The following is a 10,740-nucleotide window of genomic DNA, read 5'->3' as shown; positions in this document are numbered from 1 at the left end:
TAGCATTCTTAAATCCTGCCCAATTTGTCTCTCATATTAAACTCCTGGCCAGTGAGTGCATATTAATCTGTGTTGACTGATTGATCATCTCTTAGTCAGGCTTCATGCTTCTGCAATCCAAAGGCATGGAGTCGGCTGCACATCCAAGTGTGTCACTAGGTTTAAACAAACTCATGCTCCCATTCTGACCCCTTTACCTGAGAGCTGTGTGATGCTCATCCTCTTGTCAACCTCTCTGAGCCGCGGTGTTCTCATCTGTGATGTACTGTGTTAGTGACTTTTTTCAGAAGATTGACATAAGGATTCATCCCATTTGTAATGCTTCTGCACCTTGACCAGCTGCTGTGGAGCTGGGGTAAGCACAATGGATAAGCTACTCGATGCACAAACAGAAGCACCAGAGTTCAGATTCCCCAGAAGCCAGGGAAAGCGGATGTACTAACACCATCTGTAATTCCAGTGTTATCATGGAGAAATGTGGGGCAGAGATGAAAATCTCAGAATCTCCAGGGCCAGCTCGTCTGGCCTATGCAAAGACGGACAGCAGGAGACCCTATCTCAGATAAGGTGCAAGGTGAACTGATGTTTGGGGTTGTCTTCTGCTTTTCTCCCATGTACTGTGACACAGGTACACCTATACTCATGAACACTAGTATACACACACAAACACAAGCACGCACACACACACATACTGATGTTGCTGCCATGAATTTTTAGAAGAGGACTTTTCTTAGCTCTCCTTACAGATGAGGAAACTGAGGCTCAAAGAGGCATCTGGTTCTGGCTCTAGTCCAAGTTCCCAGTTTAATCTTTCTCTTGTCTCTCTGTGCCATCTGACAGCATCTTTTCCCTGGACCATCCAATTTGGGAAGCCTCTGGAATGGAGAGAAAGTAGCTCCAGCTGTCATCTCCTGGCCTTATGACAGACCTGTGATGGGAGAATGGGAAGTAGGCCCACGATTCTTTTTTATTCCAAAGTAGTTACATCATACAGGCTAAGGAAAGTGTCTTCTCTGGAGGTCTCTAATGCACAAGGAAGGCTCACACTGAAATGGTTATGTGTAGTTCAGGACTTTGGAGTCCAGCTGGCCGGTAGAGCATCATGACTTCAGGCACACAGAGTGTAACAATCTTAATAACCACGTGGATATCCCGACTATAAGTTTTAGAGGTCTCAGTTGGCTTCTGATGGGTTTGCCACACAAAGTAGTCACTCCACTTGCAGCAAGAGGTGTTTTGTGGAGGGGGAGATAGAGGTTATTTATTCATTTCTCAATTCAACAAATCTTTATCGAGCATCTACAGTGTGTTGTAGACATGCCTAAAAGCGAACGTGGTTTTTTTTTTTGCTGTTGCTTTTTTTTTTTTTTGAAGCAAGGTGTTTATTGGGGGTGAGGAAACCCACACATGCAGCAGGAACACAGAGGAAAAAAAACCTCAACAAAGAAAGAGAATCAGGAAGCTAAAATTCCAGTATCTCTCTCAAAACTAAAGTGTTTTAAAGTCTCTGAAGAGTCTTCCTCTTTTAATTTTGAAGCAGAAATTGTAAGCTGATTGACCCCCACATGCCAGCTGCTGTATAAAAATGCACTAACCCAGCCTTGAACCAGTTCATTAAAAGAGGCCCACTGGCAAAAGGGAAAGTCTACAAGTCCTTTGTTTTCAACTGTCAGGGTTTGCCTCAGGTCAGGAGGTTGAAGAGGCAATCCTCTTTGAAGCCTGCCACCTTTATTATCTAGCTGTGGCCCCTCTCCCTGACTGGTTGCCTAGGAATCTGTCTACCTCCTAGTTTCCCGTTTACATCTTCTGCTATTAATGGTTCTTTTTCTTTTTTTTCTCTTTTTTCTTTTCTTCCTTCTCTTTCTTCTTCTTTTATTTATTTATTTATTAAAGATTTCTGCCTCCTCCCCGCCACCACCTCCCATTTCCCCCCCCCATCAAGTCCCCCTCCCTCATCAGCCCAAAGAGCGATCAGGGTTCCCTGACCTGTGGGAAGTCCAAGGACCACCCACCTCCATTCAGGTCTAGTAAGGTGAGCATCCAAACTGCCTAGGCTCCCACAAAGCCAGTACGTGCAGTAGGATCAAAAACCCATTGCCATTGTTCTTCAGTTCTCAGTAGTCCTCATTGTCCGCTATGTTCAGAGAGTCCGGTTTTATCCCAGGCTTTTTCAGACCCAGGCCAGCTGGCCTTAATGGGTTCCCGATAGAATATCCCCATTGTCTCAGTGTGTGGGTGCACCCCTTGCGGTCCTGAGTTCCTTGCTCGTGCTCTCTCTCCTTCTGCTCCTGATTTGGACCTTGAGATTTCAGTCCGGTGCTTTAATGTGGGTCTCTGTCTCTGTCTCCTTTCATCGCCTGATGAAGGTTAATATTCAGGAGGATGCCTATATGTTTTTCTTTGGGCTCACCTTCTTATTTAGCTTCTCTAGGATTGCGAATTATAGGCTCAATGTCCTTTATTTATGTAAAAACCAATGTTATGAGTTGGATAAGATCAATGCCATCCCTGCCTGATCAGTTCATGGTGTGATCAGTTGTAAGTACCAGACACCCCTCAGGTAAGAGGTTCAGTTTTCATGCGCTAAAGGAATTTGGGGGTGGGCAGTTCAGGGATGGGCCTGTTCTTCAAGGGTGTCATCTGCTTTGCCAATGGCTTGATTGTTATTCTAACAATTGCAAAATGGCCACCATACTTCCTGAAATTGCATTTGTATTCCAGCTAGACAAAAAGCCCCCTCTTCCCTGTGTGCCTACCTTTCTTGTGGAAGTTCATCCCAGAAGTTCTTTCAACTTAATTGATTGAAACTTTGAGCTACAACTGGGTGAAAATTTGCCCAGAAATGTAAGGGAGGAAGAGAAAAGGGGAAGGGGAGGGGAGGGAGAGGAGGAGGAGCGAAAGGCAAGTGAATCTAAAGTGGTTCTCAGTTTCTATTGTGTTCCTTCATGAGGTCTCCAGGCTTGAGGAGCAGACTGAAAAGTAGCAAGTCAGCTCATCATGAGCTGTTGATTGATGACCATTGGGCAGGGCTAGGGGAGGGGCGTCTGCGTAGGAGTCGAACCCAGGACCTTGAACATGCTAAGTAAGCACTCTACTGCTGGGTCACATGCTCAGCTCTGCTTGGCTGGTTTGTTTTCTTTTTGTTTGTTTGTTTTGTTGTTCTGTTTTGATTTTGGGACAGGATCTCACAATGTAATCTCAACTGGCCTAGAATTTTCTTTGTAGACCAGGTAATCTTGAACTCACAAAGATTCACCTGCTTCTGTCTCATTCGTGCTGAGATTAAAGGTGTGTGCCACTCTGCCTGGTCCCTTTGGTTGTTTTGAGACAGGGTCTCAGCCTGTAGTCCAGTTGGCCATGCACATGTGATTGCTCTGCCTCAGGTTCCCTGTGCTGGGGTTTCAGGTGTGTGGCACCATGCCTGCCTCTTCCTGGGAACGTGTAGGCTGCTGTGGATGGCTCTCCGTCCACTCTGTTCCTTGGCTTGAGAATTATTCTTATCATCCAAAGTTTCCACTCCAGTTTCTCTTACACATATTTTTAAATAATAAACATAAAATATATTGTTTATATTATATATTTAAATGTTTGTATGTGTGTGTGTGTATTTGAAATAGTTAAATCCTGATAGTCTACCATGGTTGCCCAGCTCGCCTTCTGTTCTTTCATCCTCCTTCCCTTCATCTCTCTCTTCCTCCCTCCTTTCCTTTCTCCCATCCTTCCTTCAGATTGGACCTAGACCTTACCAGGCAAATGCTCTACCACTAAATTATATTCCAACACTCTCATTATCTTAAAATTTATATATTTATTTATTTGTGTGCATCTTAATCTGACTTTTATTGCTGTGGTAAACACTGTGGCCAAAAGAAACTTGGGAGAATAGAAGGCTTATTTCAGTTCCCATTTCCACATCACAGTCCATCCCTGAGGAAAGTCAGGGCAGAAAGTCAAGGCAGGAACCTGGAGTTGGTGATGGACCCAGTCTGATGCCATTTTAATATTAAAAGCTTTCTTATTACAAGGTCAAAATAGGTTCATTCTTGTTGCCTGTAAAACTTAAATTTGACCAGGTCTTGACTTATTTTCTTGAATTTGCCATGTTCCACACCCTGTACAAGATACACCCTGATAAGATAATATGTTCTAAATAATTTTGAAATGTTCTTTGAAGTTTCTGTGTAACACTTGCAAAACCCCCAGTCATGGAGTTTGGGGGCTAATACAAACCCCACCTTCTCCTGTGTTCCAGACTATTTTCTCAAACCCCGTTTTAGGGAGAGAGCCCTGTCTGACAGAAAATAAAGCTGGATTCATTTGACCAAAGAGTTTGGATGATGGCCTTTCCTCTCATTTGATGGGATTTACAGCAGGAATTGAAGTGGAAGCCATGGAGGAGTGCTGCTTACTGACTGGCTCAGCCTACTTTCTGAAGCCACCGAGGACAGTGAGCTGAGCCTGCCCACATCAATCGTTAACCAAGAAACACACTACAGACCTGCCAATAGGCCAAACTTTTCTCCGTTGACAATCCTTCTTCTTAAATGGCTAGTTTGTTAGAAGTTTACAAAATACTAAACAGGACAGTGTGTGTGTGTGTGTGTGTGTGTGTGTGTGTGTGTGAGAGAGAGAGAGAGAGAGAGAGAGAGAGAGAGAGAGAGAGAGAGAGAGACAGACAGACAGACAGACACATAGAGAAACAGAGAGAGACAGAGAACATGCCTGTGGAGGTCAGGGGACAACTTTCAGGGTCTGTTCTCTCCTCCTTTTGTTTCTGATGGTTGAACTCAGTTTCTCAGTCCTGTGTACTAAGTATTCCTACTCAGTTCCTGGTCCTCTCTTTTATTTTAAGATAGTCTTACTAAGTTGCCCAGGTTAGCCTTGAGTCTAAAGTCCTGGCAGGCCTTGAACTCTCAGTGTTCCTGCTTCTATCTTCTTAGCAGCTGTCATGATGGCAGCCTCTGTCACCAGACCAGGCTCTCCTGGTGTTCAGTGCTGAGTAGGCTGCTGCTGTGGACATAGGGCACTCACTTGACTCCCCCAAAGTTGGACTGGAATATAGCTTCAGAACCTTACCACCCGCTTGAGACGAAGGGGCTGTTTATTCTCCAGTCCACACCTGTGAGGCTGAGAGCTGTTTCTGCATTGTGACTCTGCATTGATCCTGCCTCCCACCTCAGCAGTGAGGAACCAGGTGTGTCCTAGGATGATATTAGTACAAACAGAAAGAGGAGGCCTTCAGGAGGTTGGATGGGCATCAACGCCATTTTAACATCTTAGCAAGACTTGGTGAGACCGTTGGCCTAGGTTTACAATTTCAGATTGATTGATTAATTGATTATGTTTTATGAGGCAGGATATCATTCAAAATAGGCCATCCTCAAGCTCACTGTAGCTGACGATGACCTTGAACTCCTGATCCAACGAACTAGTTAGCTGAACAACGAGAACCAAACCCTTATCCGCTCTGTGTCCCATAGAGAGCCAGAGCAAGCTTTTTCCCTCAGCTCCTTGGTCCTCCAGGGAAAAGCAGCTGCTCCTCTTCATTTGTCCTCTGGGGAAAGGTGCCTCAGTTTCCTAAGAATTAAAATCAGAATCAGCTGTTCCTGGAAAAACAAGCCCTAAAAATACAGGAGTCATGGTTTTCTAATTAATAACTTTCATCTTCTTTCCTTCCTTTTTATTTTTTATTTTTACAGTGTTAACTGTACTTTACAGTGTTAGTTGACCTAGGGTTCCACACAAGCTAGGTAAATGTTTACTTCACAACTTCCTGAAGCATTATTAATAAAAAATTAGAGACAGAAGTTGGGGTTCAACCTAAAGATCCAAAAAATAAAACAGCCAGCCACTGGTTCCTACCTCAAACTCTGACAGAATTGGAGATCCTGCCTCCAGGAATCTCAGAATGAGACTGTGTCTGAGAACTGTCCCCTTCTGCCTTATAATCCTCTCTAGGGCTGGAATTAAAGGTGTCACCACTGGGTTTAAAGGCATGTACCGCCCAGTTTCTATAGCAACTAGTGTGTCTATTGGGATTAGAGGTGTGTGTGTGTGTTGCCACTGCCTGGTCTATAAGGCTGACCAGTGGGGCTGTTTTACTCTCTGATCTTCAAGCAAGCTTTATTTTTAAATAAAATAAATACAAATGAAATGCCACTACAACTACCTCTACTTTGAGAGAGAGAGAGAGAGAGAGAGAGAGAGAGAGAGAGAGAGAGAGAGAGAGACTCTTGTTTAGTTGCCCAGGCTGGCCTTGGACTTACTATCTGGCTCAGCCTCCAGCACAACCTAGAAGATAGGCCTGCATCACCAGATTGGCATTAGTTACTTTTCTTTATATTTATAGGAGTCACGTCAGAGGAACAGACAATCCAGGATGAATAATCTCCCTGGCATGTGCCTATCTGGCCTACCCTGCTCCCCAAATGCCTATAAGGGCCTTACACCTGCAAACCCAAGACAAGTGGCTTTTTTTCATTTTATGTGCTTGCAGGTGTGTGTGAAGATGCATGTGCACCTATGTGTACTTATGTTTGGTGACTAGAGGACAATGTTGGGTGTCTTCTCAGGCACTATCTTCTCTTTGGACAGGTCTCTCATTAGCCTGGAGCTGGCAGAATAGGCCATGGAGACCCAGGATCTACTTGTTTCTGTCTCCCCAGTACCGGGATTGCAAGCATACACCTCCATTTTTGTTTGTTTTGGGTTTTTTCCTTGTTAGTTCTGGGCATTGAGACCTTGTCAATCACGCCCAAGAGTTTGGTTGTGATTAGAGATGCATGCCTGTGTGCATCTCCTTACAAACAGGCACACTTTCCAGATGGAGGAAACACAAAGCAGGCCTTCTTACTCTGGATGAGGACTCAGCAAGCTGTGGACTCACAGGGTGGGACAAAGGCACAGACAGTGGCCATTTCTGTCTCAGTGGCGCCGTGGATCCAGAGAGGAAGAAAGGGGATGGTGATGGCTATAGCCAGCTTAAGTCTCTGCAGATCAGATCTAGCATATGTGTTTGGCGGACGAGTATTCTCCCCAGATTGATAGGCCCCAGAACCCCAGAATATGACCCTGAAAAAACAACATTTTCTGCTCCAATGGGTTCAGGTGAGGTCACAAGGATCAAGGTGGCCAGTGACTATCACCTGCATACAAAGGCTGGACAACAGGGAGAGGGCCCTGCGACCAGAAGGATGCTGCCAACCAGAGTGTTACAGATAGGTAAATAGAAGTCACAAGGAAGAGTGACCCACCCAAGTTCACATGCTGGTAAGCAAGGAGAAGAGCCAAGCCCGAGTCCCCTCGACTCAAACATGTATGCTGTTTCTGTGGTGCTCCAGGTTTCATGGTGAAAGATAAACTTTTCTGGGTGTTAGGGTTCTCTAGAGGGAATAACCAACAGAAGGAATGCGTGAGAAGACTTATTAAACTGTTACTTGATACAGGCTGGGTAGATCAACAATCCTATCTTTCACCAGAGAGACTGAGAACCTAGTAGCAGCTGGGTGGCTGAAGCTGCATGTCTTCACAGCCCAGTCTAGCACTGAGGGGCTGGGAGATTCTTTGAAGCTGGCTTCTGACGTCAGTGAAGAATGATAATAGCGGGAGCAGCAGCAGAAAAGGGGGGAGGCGGAGGAAAGCGAGCCAGGCAGGCAAGGGCACTGGTGTTTGCTCAGATCTCTTTTCCTCTTTACGTGGCTCTCACAGCTGGGCGGGGCTACCCGCTCCCCCACCTCCAGCTATGCCTCCCCTTATGTGCCCTCACAGACCCACTCAGAAGTGTTTCTTAGCCAAATCCAGACGTAACAAAGTAGATAATCATGTCTGTCCTGACATCCTCCCTTTGCTCCTTCCTTTTAAAACATTTCCCCGGTAGGCTGGGAGTGGCACCCCATGTGATGGCACTGGTCAGAAGGGCTTTTGCCCACAGCAGGTCCCCTTCATCTCTGTGCTGTCCTTCTGGGGTTGGTAAGGAAACTAGGGCTCAGGGAAGCAAGTTCTCGGCACTCACACAACCTGTTGGATGCTGCTTTAAGAGAGATACCAGCCTCTGGAATCCATGCTGGGCGCTGCTCTCCACTGCTCTGGATCTGCCCCTGGCTAGCAGGGTGCCTAATAACACTTTCCGCCTCCAGTGCGCTGGTGTTTGGTGCCTGTGTTAGGAGTCAGTGTGTTTGATCAGGGCTCTGTGGCTGACTGGCTGAGTCATGGTGCTATACAGGGTTTGACATGGCCCCCCTCCCCACACCCCAACACGCACCTCAGCTTTGCTAAGAACAGCACCGACTGTTCCTTTCAGGGTGACTGGGCACAGTGCGGCTAGACTATGTTAAATTCCTCAGGGGAAAAAAAACTTTTTTTTTAAGCCTACAAAATTGTCTTTGCAGAGAAACCTCTAAGACTATCTTCTGCAGGTGAGGAATGCAGACGTCCACCAGGGGACATGTCCCTGCTAGACCTGAGGACCAGATCTAGTGGCTTGACCCATGACTGTCTGTGCTGCTGGTTCTGGTCTATGTATCTTGGTTTTCTTATGGAAGCCAACTATGTGTGTGTGTGTGTGTGTGTGTGTATACGTGTATATATATACATATGTATATATGTATATCAGAATAAGTGATTAAATTTAAGCTTCAAACAACACAACATATTTTTAAAAATATATTTCAAATATATCCCTTTGTGAATAATGGGGAGTTGAGATAGGGTTTCATACCATCAAGGCCAGCTTTGAACGCCCTTTATGTTGGAAGCTGGCCTTCAATTCCTGATCCTCCTGCCTCAGTCTTCTAAGTGCTGGGACTATAAGCATGCACCGTCATGTCTGGCTTTGGAGATCCTTATGTGAATAAATGTTCACTGTGAATCTGAAGTTCTAATTTAATTGGGCATCTCATCTTCTTATTGCCTATTCCTGTAACTGTGACCCCTCACCTCAATCAAATGGTTATAGTGGGACTCTGCAGGTGTCCCAAGTGTGGTCAGCTAGCTCTTCATATCTTTCAGAGCCATGGGGATGATTCGTGTAAACAGAGAAGATGCGCATTCTATCAAAAATGGGTAATGAGCTTTCTATTCTTGAAAATTCAGTTGGCACCATTTAAAAAGAGATTCCTTCTGTTGGGCTGCTGCCTGTGTTAAAGATTGTCTCCCAGGCCACAAGTAAGAATCAAACTGAAGAATGGAGTCCGAAGTCAAGAGAAAGGGAGAGAAGGAAGAGGGAGAGGGAGAGGGAGAGAGAGAAGGGGAGGAAGAGGGAGAGGGGGAGGGGAGAGGGAGAGAGAGAGAGAGAGAGAGAGAGAGAGAGAGAGAGAGAGAGAGAGAGAGAGAGAGAGAGAGAGAGGAACAAATCTGTTAGATATCATTAGGCCTTCTGGGATGCAGTCAAGTTTTACCTTTGTCTGTAAAGTTCATGATGTGAATCTTTTAGTGATGTTTCTAATGAAAATGATGGTAAAAGTGTGGCTAAGTTTAGAAGCAGACAAAGCTGGCGTGTGGATATGGCTCAGTGTGTAAAGTGCTGTTGTATAAGCTCAGGGTCTATTTTCACACCCATGTAAAGGCTTAGCATGGCGGAGCACACCTGTGACCCCAGTGCTAGCTAAAGAGCAGAGACAGGTGGATCTCTGGGACTCGCTGGCCAGGCAGTCCAGCTTCGAATGGCAATGTTCGGATTCACTGAGAGACTTCCTCTCAGCAAATGCGGTGGACAGTGCTGGAGGGAGACACCCAGCTTACCTCTGGCTTCCACATGTACATTCATGGGTGAGCATATCTGTACACACACACACACACACACACACACACACACACACACACACACACACACATCAATAATGACAGAGAGGGGAAAGAAGGATCTTATGGAGGATGTTGGATGAAGATGATGGGGCAGAATGGTGTGCAGAATAGGGAGATGCCATTTTGCAGTTGATAACTCTGTTAGCTTGCAACTATGAATCTAAGTTCACAAGGACAAACTGCTGTCCCAGGAATAAGGATCCATGCAACTAAGACCTTTTTTTCTAGGGGCTGCAGGCATGAGGTTTGTGAAGGGAGTGATGGGGAGACATGTCAGAGAGGCAGGCAATGGTTTCATTACAAACGACAAGGTGGTTACAAATTTCAGGGAAGGTGCCTATTTTTCTGATTCGTGGGCTGCTGTTATCTACATTCCGCGTTCTGGGTTCTGTAAATCTGAAGAAAAGTAACTGATTAAAAGATCCCATGACTGACGTCCTTCCAAGGACAGCTTATTCTGCTGTGATAACCTGGGGTACAAAAGGTGTCTTTGATTCAGGGGACAGAAAAAGATAGAAAGAGCATACTTTCCCAGGAGGATCAGGGAATGCGGAGAAAAGCCGCTTGCCTCAGAGGATGGGAGAGGTAGCATTTACTGAGGAACAATGTTCAACTTAGTAGGTCTGAGGTGTCATTTACAGAAAAGCCAGTGGGAGACTAAAAATGAATTGCAGTTGTGTGACTTCCACAGTTAGTGACTTTTAGAAAGTCAGCCAAGAGAAAGTGAAGCTGAAGGTTTAATTACAATTTAAGTCTGCTGCTGCTGCTGCTGAGGATGAAGATGACAGTGAGAAGGATGAAGATTAAGGTGTCTTTGGGACTGAGAAAAACAACGAGAAAAGCATAATTCTCTATGCTAGTGTATTGCTGTCCTTATCAATTCTAACCTTTCAATTAAAAACACTGCGCACACTTCCTCCCCTGTTCACCATGCTTCTA

The sequence above is a fragment of the Microtus pennsylvanicus genome, chromosome 11, assembly GCF_037038515.1.
Source record: "Microtus pennsylvanicus isolate mMicPen1 chromosome 11, mMicPen1.hap1, whole genome shotgun sequence".
Lineage (NCBI taxonomy): Eukaryota > Metazoa > Chordata > Mammalia > Rodentia > Cricetidae > Microtus > Microtus pennsylvanicus.
The sequence above is the reverse complement of the archived record's forward strand: the minus strand, read 5'-3'. Positions refer to the sequence as shown.